Here is a 17725-nt window from a genome sequence, read left to right on the forward strand (position 1 = left end):
CTGCAACTTAAGTTGTGGATTACTGCTTTAGACAGCTGCCTATTGATTTTGTTGTATGTCTGGCAGACCCAAACACACCAGACTTGCTGTGCATTCATAGCAGGCAAATATGCTTCTTTCAGAATTCCAATACTGGTAGAATTGCTGCCTGGAACATGGAATAAAATACTGATTGAGCATTAACAGTTCAGGAGATGGTGATCTTAACATTGTTTTCTGCGAGGATGTTCTGCAAAACATCCCTGTATATGTTGACTGACTGTAGTGCTGCTTACCTAGTAAGAATGGATGGGTTAATACCACCCCATGGGCTAAGGTTCTGGAGAAAATCTCTGCACAATGTATGGTAGATAAGTATTTTGGGTAGGTAAGCAACTCTATTCAAGGAATGTTGGTAGCATTTGCAGGTGGAAAGCATTAGTTACCTTTGTTGGAGCCTGTGTTAATACCAGATAAATAAAACACTCCCTCAGTCTGTTTCTTCCTCTGAAATAATTAATCAATTCATCTTTTTTAGCTGCAAATTTATAATGATCTAGTGCTATGTTTGTTTAGAGGTCATTATTGCATGTCTGCTGAGCATTTGCAGTACTGGATATTTAACATTCAAAGCTTATGGCACTAAAAATATTAATATATTGATTCACATTTAATTCATTTACTGGTTCATATGCACTTTTGAGAGGTTTTTAAATTTTAACAAAACAAGAACATAATGCAATATCCAAAGTATTTGGGAGAGCAAATTGAAAGAAAAAAAAAGCAAAAGCAAAAAATGTAGTTTTGAGATGAAAGCTGTAGTTTTAGGAAACATCTGAAGCCAAAATAACAGCTCACCTCTGGCAAAAGGGGGAGAAGGAAGTTCTGGTGTCTCCCTCTCACGCTCTGCTCAGCTCACTCCCCTGCTCTTGCCACTAAAGTAACATTCCAGGTGATTGCCTGGCAGGTGGGTCCCACTCCCTAAAGCAGCAGAAGACCAGCTCAGGGGAGTAACGTTTCTTGCTACATCAGTGAGGCATATAACCTGACATCCAGCATCACAGCTAGTGCAGGGAAGATGCAGGGCTAGTGCAGGCATGGTGGTGGGGAGGAAGCAGAAACTCCACCAGATTTTGAGGGCTGGATTCTGAACTGCTCCCTTCTTTAGGCTGAGACAATTAGATTTCCCATTTTAATTTAAGATCCCATTTTTATAGAATAGAATAGAATTGAAAAGAACAGAATAGAATAGAATAGACTACTTCAGTGGGAAGGGACCTACAACGATCACCTAGTCCAACTGCCTGACCAATTCAGGGCTGACCAGAAGTTAAAGCATGTTATTAAGGGTACTGTCCAAATGCCTCTTACACACTGACAGGCTTGAGGCATCAACCATCTCTCTAGGAAGCTTGTTCCAGTCTTTGACCACCCTCTCAGTAAAGAAATGCTTCCTAATATCAAGTCTGAACCTCCACTGATGCAGCTTTGAACCATTCCCACGCGTTCCATCACTGGATGCCAGGGAGAAGAGACCAGCACCTCCCTCTCCATTTTCCTTCTCAGGAAGCTGTAGAGAGCAATGCGGTGGCCCCGCAGCCTCCTTTTCTCCAAACTAGACAAGCCCCAAAGTCCTTAGCCGCTCCTCACAGGACATTCCTTCCAGCCCCTTCACCAGCTGTGTTGTCCTCCTCTGGACGCGTTCAAGGACCTTCACATCCTTCTTAAATTGCGGGGCCCAGAACTGCACACAGTACTCAAGGTGAGGCCACAGCAACGCTGTGTACAGCGGGATAATCCCCTCTTTTGACGGCTGGTTGTGCTGTGTTTGATGCAGCCCAGGACGCGGTTTGCCCTCTGGGCTGCCAGGACCCCCTGCTGACTCCTACTGAGCCTGCTGTCACCCCCAGGTCCCTTTCTGCAGGGCTGCTCTCCAGCCACTCCTCTGCCAGTTTATACTTGTGCCTGGCATTACTCTGTCCCAGGTGCAGAATCCAGCATTTGTTCTTGTTAAATTTCATTCCATTAATCATAGCTCAAAGCTCCAGTCTGTCTAGATCCCTATGCAAGTCATCAAGAGAGTCACCAGCACCTCCCCATTGGGTGTTGTCAGTAAACTTGCTAACGGTGCATTCCACTCCTGCATCAGGATCGTTGGTAAATATATTGCACAGGACTGGCCCTAGAATTGAGCTCTGAGGGACACGACACCGCTGGTGGCCAGCCGCAGTCCCAAAAGGTAGTTGTCAGAAGTGGGATTCGAACCCACGCCTCCAGGGGAGACTGCGACCTGAACGCAGCGCCTTAGACCGCTCGGCCATCCTGACCCACGAGGTACTGCTCCTCCTACTGTATAATTCGTGTATCTGTAGATATTTTTAGTGATGCTATATTGTACTATTTTTCCCACACAAAGGATGCTTCAGAATCTTCCAAACTAAAATGTATATTGTGTTGAATTTAATGTAACTGTAATAACTGATGTTAATTTGGTACATGCAGCTGTTTCATTCTGTGAGTACCTGAGTGTTAGTATGTTGAGAAAGAAACAGGGACTGTTGCGCATAAATTACTTATGCCATGTAGCAGAAGTTTGAAGGTGTACAGAAATGAATAAAAATGCCCTCTGTTGCCCAAGGGCATTGCTTAAGGCTGATTTGTTTCCTGTAATGTCTATGAAAATCCCCTTGAGACAGGTACAAGTTATTCATGGTGAGAGTTCTCTGTGGCATTTGAAAGGGGACTGTGACGCTGAAACAAATTGTGTGTCCCTGTGCTGCATTTTTATTAAAGGAATTCCTGTGCTTGAAAGCTGCATCCAGGAAGCTCTAAACATACAAATTTGGTCAGGATTTGGGAGTAAGAGTCAATGTGGAAGGCAAGAGGTATACTTGTTTGGGAGCATCAGCTTTAAAATCCAATGGTTCTCTTTGGAGTGTAAATTTAATAGAAGAATCTGATTTTGGAATGGGACAACCAGAAACTGACTATCGGAAGTGGCAAGTATATGTCTGGCCCCAAAATGTAATTGTTCCCCAGAACCTTAAGGAACAGTGTTTTCCAATGGCAAAAAAGGCTAAAGTCTTTACTAGACTGGTCAGAAATTGATACTGATTTTATGTGGCACTGGTATTGAAGGAAAACAGTTGCTACCGTTTGGAGAAACCAGTTCTTCTGGTTCCAGTTTGTCAATGTCTTCCCTACACTAGTGACCCCAAAGTGCTGGACCCGGTACCCTGATGCAGTCTCGCTGGTGCTGAGCAGAGGGAAATAATGACTTGTCTCGACCTGCTGGCCCCATCCTTCCTGAGATACACAAGAGTTTACCGGACAAGTTCCTTCTTGTCCTGACTTCAGTCAGATCTATCTTCAAAGTTGGCCCTGCTTTGAGCAAGGCGTTAGAGCAGGGAAGTGCCAAAGGTCCCCTCAAACCTAAATTGTTCTGTGATTCTAGAGTTATGTGCCATAATTTTGAACCATTTTATGCAGTAACACTCATGAATTGAGAGTATTAATGCTGTATCTTGGATATGCAGTTAATGTGTCCTAAACCTTTGCATTTTTCCCCTTATATTCATTCTAGGGCAGCAAGTAGTCTTGTCTGAGTCCTAACTGTATGTAAAGATTAGCCAATGTAACCAATATTTTTATAGCATACTGGAAATTCTATGCTTCTTGTTAAGATGGGAGATAGAAGTATGCTGTAATTTATTTCAGCGTTCCGGTCTTGGAGAAGGAGCAGGCCTGGCTGACTTACTGGGAGGGATTCTTTGATGGGCGGAGGTACAATTTTACCATATTTAGAATTAGTAATATATTTAAATGCTGTGAAACAGGGACTTCGTATCAAAAGTCACAAAACCTGTTTATATGGAGTCAGTAGTTTTGCCCAAATCAGAGTCCTAGCCAACATGGTGGTGATGGGTTTTGTTTGTTTTTATTTTTAAACCATAACTGGTGGAGTCTAAAGAAACAGAACTATTAGAGATTTGGTAAGTCTTCTTGCCCGCTGTAGCAAGATGGCCAGAGTCCAATAAGCAGAAATAGAGATGGCAGAGGTATGGCCATCAAAGGCTACTCATAGAGTAGCAACTCCAGAATGAGCTGGGGTTGCAACCTACACCCTTTCTCCTATCAGCACATAGGTGTTTGGGTCTTCAGCCACCAGCTCCAGAACCTTGTGTTCGCTACTTCAGGACATAGTGATGATGTAAAGCTGATTAAATATATCTTGAATGGCTGGGAAAATTAACTAAATTGGGCTTAATTTAAATCAAGTCTAAGTCTTGTTAAAGATAACATTACCCATTGGCTTCAAAACTCGTGGATTGCACAAGGAAGGCTCTTCTTGCAGAACTAAGTGTGTACCAAACATACAGTGATCTCAGTGAAGAATCAGCCCAAGCCTACTCCTGGACAGCACCAGTGTCTCCTTTACCAGTGGGAATTTTTTGGCCCAGAACTTCAGCAGTTAATTATCAGGCTGCTGCCCAAAGGTCTGCTGATCTGGCTAACTTGCTGGTCAAAATGTAGTGGTACTTAATATGCAAAGGGTGGATTCAGCTCTAATTGCTGACCCATGACTCTATTTCATATAGCAGTTGCCCTACTGACTCAATTGAGCTCTAGTAAGCGAACTGGAAACCTCAATAAAAATTGTATATTCATAAAGATGTATGTATTCCCCACCTGCTTTGACACAGACTTAACTAACTGCCTATCCATCACATAGCCAGACTCGTTGGACTTGAGGCTGGAGGTTGTTCTGTTGCAGGACGTTGATGGACTCCAGCAAATATGTTCCTCAGCCACTGAAAAGAAAGTCCCTGGGATGTGAGGTGCATTGGTATTAGCCATTGGAAGGGTTAGCTCTAGTGGTTCCCGAGTAAATGTTCTGATGATAGCAGGTGAAGAAGAGGAAACTCAGTCCTGTTAGGTATCCTTGCTGATATTCCCTCATATGTCCTTATGCTGGTGCCCAAGCTAAAATTTCAATAATAGGCTCCTATTCTTAGCAAATTGGAGAAAATCTGATTCCATTGTGCATTATTTGTGCATGTAACAAAAAGCAGTACAAACTCTTGAGTTTAGTTTTCAGAGTATCTGATGACAACCGACATTGTTCTAGAAGGTTCAGTGAAGTAATGGAAAACACTGAAAAATAATTTTCAGGTGGCTTTGCATAATAAAATCCTTAGTAACGATTCATCCTTTGAAAGCACATTTGAAAAATCAAGTTAAGAATAACGCTAACCCCATATAAGCTAATGTTAAAATATCAGCAATGATCACACTGATCAATGGAGCTTCAAGTGCTGTTCACATTACAGTGAATTAATGGATTTAATCAGAGTAACAGGAAGCATTTGGGGGCAAAAACCTGTTTCCTCAAAAGGAACTCAATAAAATACTAGGATTTTTCTTTTATTTGTATTTTTTTCCCTTGTGAGTTTACAGTTATTGTGCCTGCCTGTAATGTCAGTCAATGAGGTTCATGAATTTGTAGATGTTACATGATGCTTCATAAAACTCTTTACAATTAGAAAGGGAAACAACATCTGTAAATTTTGGTTTTATTTTGGTTTTATTTTGGGCAAAATTCAGAAATAACAGGTAGCAACAAAGGAGTTTCCAAATTCAGAAGAGTGACCAGACTCTGCACATGAATATGGGTGCACAGTTTTTTCCGATTCTTCTTCAGCTTCTGGGTGTTACTCCCTAAAAACTTTCTGCAAAAAGAGATTTAACCCAAGACCATTTACAGCTGAAATGATGTGCAGAATGATGAGTTAAGCTGGCAGGTCTTGGGGCTGTAACCTTCTCACCCAGCACAGCTGGGAAGAGAAAGTAATAAATACCCATCACCTAAGCTTACATCCGTACAACCCTGTCAAAAACCAATGAAACTGCAGGGGTCTGAAGTTAGTGGTGCTATGCAGTTTTAATACTGAATTTGAAATTGTTCTCGTAGATGTCATGGTAAAGCTTACTGTGCTGTAGTGATTTACACTGACATCAGTGTACAGTAGCAGTTGATGTATTTAAATGCTCGGTCGAGCATCCCCAGCACTGGAGATAAAAGGCATCACAACATCCCTTGATATCAAAGGCCTCTCTTCCACCTTTTCTATCCATCCTCTGTCACTCAGTAGCCCTTCCTTGGCCATTCTGGGTTTCTGCCCTGCTTTAAGCAAAGCCACTCACAAAGTGAGAGCGTCTTTTGTGCTTTTGTGCTGATCTTTCTTTGAATAGGAGAGTTGTTTTCCTCCTTATGTTCCAGGGCTTTCCCTGTGTGCCATGAAAGAAATACTTAGTAATTCAAAAAGAATGGCTGAATCCTGTGGGACCAATACATCTCCTTCAAAAGAGAAAGTGAAGTATGTTATTTGGATGATAATGAAGTTAAACGTGGTTAAATTGAGATTTGCTTTAAAAATATGATGCCTTTTCAATATTTTTATAACTTCACATTTTGCCCCTAGTTCTGCCAATACAAATGTACTTAAATTTACAGGTATCACTAGTCCTGTTGTCAGACCTTTTTTGTTGCGCAAACAGTAATATAAAGCAATGCATAGACTCAAAATGTTGCCAGAAATCTGGGAAACTCTCTTCCTGCCCTCTATGATCTTTAGGGACCAAACTCACTCCTTTGTATTAAGAATATATTTATATCTGTAGCAGAAACAGACTGCGAGCTAGAGCCAAGACTGCTGTGCGTCGGGACCGTGTTGTCTCAGCTGCCAGCTGTCTTTGCAGCAGATCTTCAAGTCTTGTCGTGGTCACAGGTAGGAATGGGCTTGAATAGTAACAGAGGCATTATCCTGGGCATATTCCATCCATTCTAGCAGGAATTAGAGATTTGAGGGGTGCAGCTGAGAATAAATAAAATAAATTAAAAAAAATCTTTGTATTACTCAATTCACATGGGTCTTCTCTATAAAATAACTCATCCTCAAAACACCTTACAAGTAAGAATGCTCATACACCTCCTTTGAATTAAGTACATTGCCTTAAATTCCCCAAATTAGTAAACTGCGTTTGAAGACATGAAGCAGATTAAAAGTGTGGAACCCTGTGGTGTTTATAGAAAATAGCATAGCTTGTCTGTGCTGTCTGTGATGATAACAGAAAATGCCTCAGGAGCGTATGTTATCAGCAGGATCCAGAAGAGGTACAGCATCCGTGTGTGTGGTGGGGGAGGGAGAATTCCTTCTGTCCCCTGAAACTGATGCTAAGTATCAGCTTTTTTCCCCTCCCAAATCACTATTTCATCATGAACTTGAGCACCAGCTGGAGAGCTCTTTGCTCGGTGATTGCTGCCTGTTCAGCTGGAGTAATTTTTTTTCTTAATACTTTTAATTCCAAAGCATAAATTGGGGAGGTCTCCAAACAAAAAGATAGAACTGCCTTTATTTTAATGATCATATCTGCTGTTCACCGTAGTCATCAGTATGGGCTTTTGTTCCTGTTCAGGGTAAGGCTTTAACAGCTGTGAGGATAGTGAATGGATTTCTTATCCACTTTCATTAGAACAAATTCAAATGAAGAGCCAAGCTCAGTCCTGTTCCTGACCTGTCCTCTTCCTGTCCAGCAACGTTTCAACTCCCATGGATGAAAGTAGCTACATTTATGACTATAGATACAGGGTGTGGATATGGGTGTGTATTTAACATGGCTGCAGTAAAAGGTAATTTGAGATCTGCCCCAGTGTCAGGGGCAGAACCTGACTTGCAAAATCCTAATTACTAATTGATGAGTAAGCATCTAACCTGACTTTCAGCTTCCAGCTCAAGTGTTCTAGCAACAAAAAATATCCTTGTGCTTGTTTGGAAAGGAAAAAAGAAATAAAAATTTGTAAATCATTGGAGATGTGGTAAGCATGGAAACTCCTAATGACAGAATAACTATATTTTATTATTAACAGTGAATTTATTTTAATTTTTAGATGACAAATTCCTAAAATATTTCAAGCACAAATGCACATTTATACTCTGTTAAGTTCTGTCCTTATGTTAAGTTTTGTCCTTATTTATAAAGGCAATAGCTAAGTGTTGCAGCCTTGTGGTAATTAATTGATGTTAAAAGAATCAGATGATGTTCTGTTTCCCAGACTCTCAAGTGGAAGAACCAGGGACAAAAGTAGTTTATCGCCTAACCTGTTCTGGAGGCCCTGTGTCCTCTCTTGTCGTTTTCCAGGAAGGCTGAGACATGGCAGAGAAGTTTTAGCTTAAACTTGGCTAAAGGCGGGGTTTGGCTGCAGACCTGGCTGTGAAGAGCTGGATGTTACAGAAGGAGCCTTAGTGAAGGGGGAGCTCAGGAAGGGCTTGCCTCCTGCTAGCTAGAGGAGGGAGATCTGTATGGGATTATGTAGAGTATCACAGGTGATTGAATCTTCCAGATATTTGCAGGGTACTAAACAAGCTTTGAAGAAAGGACAATAAGCTAACTGTGGCTTGGTTTCTATCTCCATGTGATAAAACCACTTCCCACTTAGTAAAATTCTATGAAAACTGTAAATCCCAGGCCTATTGGCCCTGGATACTAGCTGTGCTTGGTACCTGCTTTTGCATATTCCAGCCTTTCTGTCCTCTCCAGGTGGAAAGGACGGGATCTGCAGCCATTTGCTCTCTGATACAAAGGTGAATGTTGCTTCTTAGGTGCAGAGGACAGAGGTAACAAGCTTCCAGATGATTTTATATGGGCTTATGTGCAATAAAAAAGTGCAACAAGTGCAGCACTGCTAATTATCACACAATGATGATAATGATAAATAATAATGATACAATGTATATTATATAATAAAAATAGTAAAATGTCTAATAATGGTTAGCCTATTAGAAAGTGTGGAAGATTTCTTAAGAGTGTTGTATGTTTGGAAAGTGGGGTTTGTTAGTGCACTTGTCAGTACTAGAGTCTTGTGACTGTTATGCAGTAGGTGAGAGACACAAGCAGTATGTTAAGTGTAAGATGCTTAGCCCTTCATTGTGTACAGAAAACAGTAACCCAGTAAATTGCAAATATTGGCCATCCCCTTAGAATTACCTCTTTTTCTAAAAGCAAGATCTTTACACATTTACTTCCCTTATCCCAAAGAGAGATAGTATCTTCTTTTCTTTCTCTCAGAAGACTTTCTATTTGCATGATTAATATGTTTCTTGCATATCGTGAAGAGGGAATCTCTGCTTCACTCTGATATCCATGCTGACTCCCCATCATTTGCTCTCCAAACTAACATAAGGACTATTTATGTTTGCAACAAAAAGAAATCATGCTGGTTTTGAGTGTGGTTTTCTTGTTGACATTTTAGAAACTGTTTCAGGCTCTTCTTAATATTTAGACAAACTAAAATGTTGCTTTTTGTGGTGTTGCTGTTGACATTTCCTAAGGGAATTGCTGAAGATGTTAACAACTTCCCAGCACAGGCATGCTGTAATGTTCTTTGCTTGTGGCCCTGACACAAATTCCCCTTAACTGATGGTTTTGCTGAAAGTAATGTGATTGTGATAACTTATGTGAGTTGGGGTAAATGTGAATCAGTCCTGGCTATTTTGGGGAGCATAAATGTCTGCTAAACTCTTTAGTGTTTTGCTTCTTGCAGATATAACAAGCAGAAGGTGCCAATTCATTGTGTGCATCAGAGCCCCTGTGTGCTGCACAAACATCTGCAGTGCAGAGCAGGAGGAAAGCCCACGAGGAGCATTGGTAATTGGCTAAGTCTGACAGCCAGAAGAGCTTTTAATTCAACCAAAAGAAATTGGTCAGTTAGAGGCCTGGCTAATTTTGAAGCCAGTAGCCACGAAAAACAATCACATAGCAGAACTTGCCCTTGTATGTGTAATGTATGCCCCAAGGGCACTGTAGGTTAGACACAGATTGATGTTATTGTGTTTGCTTTTTTAAGCCATGCTTTTGAACCTGTGTACTGCTGTGTCTTTCATATCTGGTCAGTACAAACAGTGCATAATTATGTTAGCAATTAACCCAGGACTATCCATTTAGAGAATTTATTTAACCTTTTATGTGTGAAGGTTTTGAAGACTCTTCAAGCAGTTTGGGTTTTGTTCTGGAATCCCTGATTAAAAGTATGAAGCTCTTACATGCAACCCCAACAGCCAGCTTAGCCTGTGGTCTGTATTAAAAATACCCACATTGTTATCTACAAGAATCAGCTATAGCTTACAATCTTTTAGCAGTACAGTATCTTTTTCTGACTGGTCACCATGTATTGCAGCTATGGAACAAATTTTCGTCAAAACACTTCGCTGTTTTAAAATCTTTTCAATTGAAAAGCATTTCTGTTTCTGGGATTATCCTAACCTCAGCTCTTATATCCTCTGCATTTTCAGTGAAACTGTAGAGAAACTTGTTTGCAAGACAGTCGTGCAGCAGCATTTTGGCCATGTTGTTTGTTCCATTTCTTAGCCCTTCGGCAGAGGCTTGGGGAGAGGCAGCCTTTGTTGGTGTGCGGCTGTTTCCCTGTGTTGAAAAAGAACAAAAACTGTCAGGAAGAAAGATATTCGTCCTAAGGGTAGACTCCAGTTACATTAAATAGAATAGCAGCCACTTGGAGATGGGACTGGAAGGCAGCCAAAAGGACACTGTGAAATTTTTCAATAGTCTGTCCCTATGCCTGTCTTCCAGTGATCGACAGAGAATGTAATTTCAACCTTCAAACTATTCACTGCAACCAAAGGGAACTGAATGCTTTTCCGGCTCTTTTTTAAAGAGTGTTGTAACCTAGATGAGAAGATACTCTTCTCTCAAACGTGCATGCTGTTCTACTCTTGCAGTAAATCATTGCAGATATCACTCCTTAGTGGTTTAAGTAAATTGTCCTTTTGACTGTCTTGTATGTGTTTCATAAGGAAACAGTTTGGCCTTGACCAGGTGATATAACATAATTTCCATGGGTGTTTTGATTAAGGATTTCTCAGATGGTCCTTGCTGCTTGTAACATTAGGTGGAGGTGGTCAGCCTGGAATCACCAACTGAAGTCACGTTTTGAGGCATTAGTGTAGTGACGAGATCAACTGGCTTTCCTTGTAATGGCTGCAAAAGCATTTAATTATATGCTGTAACTTCTTTATCAAAATCTCTCAGATTTATGTTTGTAAAGGCAGATAGCCCATGATTTACAGCAAGATTACAGCCTCATGAATCTCCAGCAATTTCAGGCGTGTATTTGCAGTAAAATCTATTCCTTCCTTGGGAGAGATCTGTGCAGCCTCATGTCATTGTATGTGAGGTGTAACCCATTGAATCTGTTGGTTCATCTCAGCTGAAGCAAGATCAGAACCTGGTCTGCTGTCACTTGGTTTCAGGCACTGCTGTTCTCTCCCCAGTGGGATCTCTACATACGTCTTCTGAGGGAGAGAAGGAGCTGAGCCCTTTTAAATTTTAAAACATTGCATTTTAGCGAAAGTGGTGATATGAGGATGTAAAAAAAATAAAAAGTTGCATTACCTAGATGGTTTCTTAAAAAATATCCTTCCTACTGTCAAATATTTGGGATCTTCTCTGTTACATTATGTGTATTCTAATATTTGTGCAGTTCAGTGTTTGTTTTTTCTGCTGAAATGTAGAGTTGTATTTGTAATGCCATTTAAAAAAAGGCAACACCCTGCCTCTTCTTTCTATACATATTGGTAGTGAAATAGTTGCTTCAGTAAATAGGAAAGCAAAGAGTTGGGAAGTGCCCTCTGTGAATATGTTTTGGATGTAAAGAAGTAAAGATGACATTCAGCTTCAGAAAGATGAGCTGTAGGATTCAGGAATTTAAAATCATAGGTGCAATAGGTATACATAGGGGTTCAGTTACCATCGAATAGTGATTTCTCAAAGCCTTTAAGGTACTTTATTCTCAGCTTCCCACAGAGTAACCTGCCCTGTTTTGCGGGTAGGTGTCAAAGTACAGGGAGGTAAATGATCTGCCCAAAGTCCTGTAGTCCTGCCCAGGCCATGGACAATCCCTGAAAGAGCCACTAAGTATGGCACTTATTATGAGATATATGGAGTGTTGCACAAATGTAGAGTCTTGTCTAAAGTCCCCGGTGACCACAGCTAGTAATTATGAAGAGCAGCAGTTACCACTGTGAGTAGTCCATTAGCTTCAACAGAAACTGCGTTGGTGGATTCAACAGTAAAATGTGTCCTTCTATTTTTTCATTAAATGGAGGTAGGGCTGCATTCTGCAGTGCTAAAAATCTGGATTTATGACATGTTAGCAGCTAAAGTGCTCTTCAGACCAGATAGTTTTACCCAATAAAATTTTTTAAATTTTTGGCAGATAGAGGAGAAAGAGCCATTTAATAGCCACCTTTAAATCCGTTATTTGGTAAACGCACTAGAATCTAGTGCTCTGGCTCAGATTTCTGTCTCTCACTGTGCTTGTGCAGAGTTTGTTGCTTCTAAAGACCATGATCTATGAGATGAAAATAATGACAGATGTTTTCTGTAACGTGGATGGCATGGCTTGCTGGCATGGGACTCCAGGACTTAAAATGGGCACTGCTGTTAGCTATGTCCATCCCGGGGGTTCTTTGGGAAGACAGGGCATCATTCAGCCAGAGCTGCATCTTACACCTCAGCGTTACGCAGGTCTGCAGATGCTGATTACTTCCCAATCTGTTTGTCATTAAATGTTCATAAAATTTTCTATTATAACTCCTTTCTGAAAACATCTAGTTGGTTTTAAATACTCTGCTTTCCCCCCTTTTTTTTTTCTCTCTGTGCAAATTATGGTAAATGAATGAGGGCCAAGAAGACTGAATGAATAAAGGAAGGAGACAAACAAAAGAGAGGTGAAAGGAGTGGGGGGAGTATGAAAGAGTGAATAAGAACAAGGGACAGAGCTGAGAATAAAAGAAGTTACATATATATAAACATTTTGGTGGCTCTAGGAAAATGAATAGATTCAGGATTATAAGTTAAGGAAAGAGGTTGCACAACAGAAATCGAAATGTTTTAAATATGGGGAAAACACTCCTGGTATCTTACATCATAGTAATAAGTTTTAGTTTCTTCTGAAGTATTTAAGTATAGAAAATCAGTAAAGCAAAAATAGAAAAAGGAAAACTGAATAGTGGACTGCAGAATGAGGGAAAAGGTGATCAGAAGAGGAAGAAGAGCAGAGAGGGAAGGCTGCCTAACTTCGCTTTTCTCTAGTGCATTTTATGCTCCAGGTCAATATTTAGGTCCCCAAACATTTTCAGACTGCTTCTCCTAGTACTGTTTTTTAAGAACACAAATACTTTCTTAAATCATTTTGTGGTTTTCATTGTTTTTGAGGTATGATTCAAAATACAGTAGTTAAAAGATTTTGTATACATTTTACTGTCTTTCCTCATTCCTCTCTCCCTTCACAGAACTATGCATTTTTTTTACAAAAAGGGAAAAATAAGAATTTTTTTTTTTTCCTTTAGGAAAGGGGGCAGCAGTTAGCATAGCATAGGGAAGTGTGGACTAGCTGGACCCTGAAATTTTCAGTAGCTAATTCTCCAGGCTTTTTTGGGTACAAGGTACCATATTCAGTTCTGGGGTCCCCAATATGAAGCTGTTGGAGTGGGTCCAGAGGAGGGCCACAAAAATGGCCACAAAAATGAAGCCCACAGGAGAGGGCTGGAACACCTCTCCTATGAAGACAGGCTGAGAGAGTTGGGATTGTTCAGCCTGGAGAAGAGAAGGCTCCAGGGAGACCTTATTATGGCCTTTCACTATATGACGGGGGCTTATAAGAAGGATGGAGAGAGACTTTTTACAAGGGCCTGTAGTGACAGGACAAGGGACAATGTATTTAAACTGAAAGAATTTAGAGTGGATATAAGGAAGAAATTTTTTATGATGAGGGTGGGGAGATACTGGACCTGGTTGCCCAAGGAAGTTGTGGCTGCCTTCTCCCTGGAAGTGTTCAAGGCCAGGCTGGATGGGGCTCTGAGTAACCTGGTCTGGTGGAAGGTGTCCCTGCCCATGGCAGGGGGAGTTGGACTAGGTCTTTAAAGGTCCCTTCCAACCCAAACCATTCTGTGATTCTGTGAGTCTATATTCCTTGTAGCTCAGGGGCTCTGACCTCTTGAACATCAAAAGGTTTTCTCTATTGATTAGCTTAGTAATTTATAAAGTTTTACCAGTTCTGTTGGTATTTATCTCTTATTTGAAAGGAACTTCTCCATTTAGACAATTCTAAACCCACCCTTAGTATCTCTTCAGTACCGGTTGTACTAGAAATATCATCGTTTCCTTGGTATCACATGATATCACTGCAATACAAAACCCGTTGATAGAAGAACACAAATAAAACCCGTAACAGAACTCCTGTAGCATGACTGTTGTGGAGCCAGAATAACACTCCTTGTATGTGATTCTTTTGGGCTTTATTCTTCTAATAAATTTTCTATTTTTCAATTTTACATCTAACATTCCTACGTTTATAACACTGTGAAGAAGATGACAGAGAAATTGAACGAAAACATCTTTCAGTTTCTTTGTGTATCATGTTTGTTCTTTTCAGCTAATAAATGGACCTGAGCATTGATGTTCTTGAGTATGAAGGTAACCCAGCTCAGGGTGATGCTGCTGATTCTGAAGAAAATGTTTTTGTAATTAGCCTTACAAGGAAGTTTCTTGATTGACATTTGCACTTTCTATTGTTATAGGCAATAATAAGTGGATGCAATGCTTCCAAAAGTTAGAACTGCAAAGCCCATATCTGGGATGATGCTTAAGAAACCATCTGCTAGATGTTTCTTTGCACCATATTATCTGGTAAAAGCAGGAGCTAAGGAGCATCCAGAGTTGCTTAGCACCTGACAGGATAAGGCCCTCTAAAATTGCCTCTTCCTATCCCCAGCTTCTGAATCCATTTCCACTGACATTTTGAATAATTTTCTAACATGGTAGCTAGACAATGCTTGTCCTTGATTCAGTGAGAATGTTCTTTCCTAAAGTGAAATTTTAAATATAGTCTCAAAACTGTATCTGTTTTTTCTATGAGTATGAGATTAATCTTCCTGTTAGGTTTCTTCTGCTCTTAAATTTGTTTCCTATCTGTAGCCATTTTCACATTAATGTCAAGTCTACACTGTTTTATGGTTCAAAGTAAGTGGTATTTTGGGTGGAATAGAACAAAAATCCAGTGTAAATGAGCTGATCTGATAATATGCCAAAAAATAACCAGTTATTTCACTAGAAGCACATTTTCCATATTCTTACAGCCTGTAGAATTTCAATCAGTAGTGTTAAGAACAGAAGATAATATAACAGAATTATAATATAGCTCACTTATTAGTGAAGATTTAATTTCCTATACTGAAATGTAACTAGGTAGTGTAATATCAGTGATATTGTCTGTCATGTGATATGGAAACGTGCCTATTTGCATATATGCTGTCTGCATGTATAGTATTACCTTCAATTGTTTAATTTGGAGGTTCCTTACATAGTGTTTGGATTTTCAAAACAGCGTATCTGTCTAATCTTCCTGATCAGACCTATCTGTCTGGTCAGCTCTGTGAATATATAAAAATGCGCATCTGATTAATGAGTATTTTGTTGCTAGGGCCTGATTTTCAATGCCAATTTGAGAAAGCTGACCTGTGTCTGTACAGGGGAAGTAAAGTTGTGCTGGTTCTTGATGTTCACAATGTAGAAGAGGTTGGTGGGAAATACAGACAATGTTATGTTTGTTTGAATCACTAGGAAGTGGAAGAGCAGCAAAAGGATAAAGTACACAAAACAATGGATGGCATTAGAAGAGATAATTTAATGCCCATGCTACTTTTTGTATTATAAGGCAAAACATTCATTTAAAAGATTTTAAAAGGTGATGGTTTCATGCCTACCAAAAATATATATACTTTTTTTAACACAAAAAAGTTATTAACCTGGGGAGCTGATGCCACAGAGGCAAAATGTCTAAGGACTTCAAAAAGGCCTTCATGTTCACTTAGCAGTAATGAAACACCCAAGATTTTGTTAAAACAGGGTGATGTTTTTTCTAAAGAATAGCAGAAAAATCCTCATTGGTCAGGGAATGAAACTTCTGGCCGACTACAGTTTGGAGGAAGCTTTCCTTGGGTTCTGCTCATTGGTGCTGGCTGCTTGTCAATAATAGGACCCCCATTCTCACCCTGGATTTCTACACTGGTTTTTGTAGTGTTTTAATTCCCTTTGTGTGATGGGGCTAAATCTGGACACAGAACCCTAAAAGCAGTGTCTTCTGCCAAGGTTACATCTAAGGTCATGGCCAAGCAGAGTAGAGTGCAGACACCACAGCTAGAGCCCACCACTCCATCCACTTCCCATTTCTGCAGTGAAGGAAAAGCTTATTAGATGAAGGTCTAATGAGTCATATCAGCTGGCATTTCATCTGCCATAATAATGGACCACAGTCAAAACATAATAATTCATATTTCTGTGTGGTGTTTATGTACAACTGAACAAAAATTTACTCACAAAATTAAGACATGTATTGCTATTATTGACTCTTTGTTTTTGTTCTAGTTTCTCTTGGGTCATAAAGAGGGTGTGCCTTTTTAGTTTAGCATAGAATTACTTCATTTAATAGAATGGGTTTTGGTGGGGTTTTTCCATGATTATTTTTGTTTTGCCTTTATACAATAGTTAAATGTTTGCTCCACTGTGCTGATGAAAGATGTTGAGTTCAGGTTTTCAGTGCTGAAGTGCTGCTTTATTACTGCCTACTGCATAGCCATCTCCATCATCTGTTTGTTCTTAAACTTGCCAATTCTTTTTAATTTGTTGCTTTTACATGTCTAAATGGATCAGTGATACCACGAGGCTGAATGGGATTGTCCCAGTCTTCTTGGTTTCTTTCACACAAATTACTGACTTTTAAACTCTTTTTCAGAGTTTAATAATAGCCATTTTTGATATAACAAAAAAAGAGAGCCTAGACTTTTAAGAATATTCCAAAGAGGCTATAAAACAGACTATCAGATTACTTTTCACTTGAAATGATCATAGTGATAGAGAGTTGAAAAGAAAATTTGCATAACTTTTCAAACAGGAAAAGAAAAAAGACAAGATTGATATCATTATATCAAATGTTATGCTGAAGAGTCTTGCATTTATTTTCTTACAGTTCTGTTTGGCCTGCTGGATTAGTGGAGGATGATAAGTCATGCTGGACTTACTTCTTCCTCTAGGTTCCAATTTTCTTTTCTCATGTTGAACTTTTAAGCATAAAAATTTTCAGATGGAGAAAGGATACTTGAATTGATCTGATTATTTGATGGTTGCAAACAATGGTTACTTGAGAGTATGATTTAGAGCTAAGAACCGTATTGGGACTAAATTTAAGCAGTCAGAAAATTCCTGGATTAAATGTAAAGATAATGTCACATTGGAAGAGCTTAGTTCCTGATGCACTGTGGAGTCTTAAATTCACTGTGTAACAGAAAAAAATGTAACTGAGAAAAAAAGGAGAAAGAAACCACTACATTTTCTCCTGCGAGCCAGCTAGCAGAGAAGTTCTACAGTTTTCCTCATATTTTATACCTGGACTTAAAATATTCACATACAAAATACAGAAGTCATCAAATATTCCATATACAAGGTGGAATTCATAGGTCTGATTTTCTTCTGAGGGACATTCCTCTTTCTATAGACCTTTAATACTGTGGAGTAATTTTCTGGAAGGTACAGGAAAGAACATGAAAATTGATAAACTGAAGAGAATTCAAAAAAGAAATGCGAAGCAGATGGATTGACAAGTTATGGATGTGGT

General features: G+C 39.7%; 1 protein-coding gene and 1 non-coding gene across 9 annotated transcripts in view; one reads left to right on the forward strand and one right to left on the reverse strand.

Moving 5' to 3' along the window:
* Nucleotides 1-17725, forward strand: part of OXR1 (oxidation resistance 1) — a 304340-nt gene that overhangs the window by 59181 nt on the left and 227434 nt on the right. The gene's annotated exons all lie outside the window — the stretch shown is intronic.
* TRNAL-CAG (transfer RNA leucine (anticodon CAG)) lies at nucleotides 2224-2306 on the reverse strand. Its single transcript has one exon. It is a non-coding gene; the product is annotated as a tRNA-Leu (tRNA).

This window comes from Accipiter gentilis, chromosome 2 (assembly GCF_929443795.1).
Source record: "Accipiter gentilis chromosome 2, bAccGen1.1, whole genome shotgun sequence".
NCBI lineage: Eukaryota > Metazoa > Chordata > Aves > Accipitriformes > Accipitridae > Astur > Astur gentilis.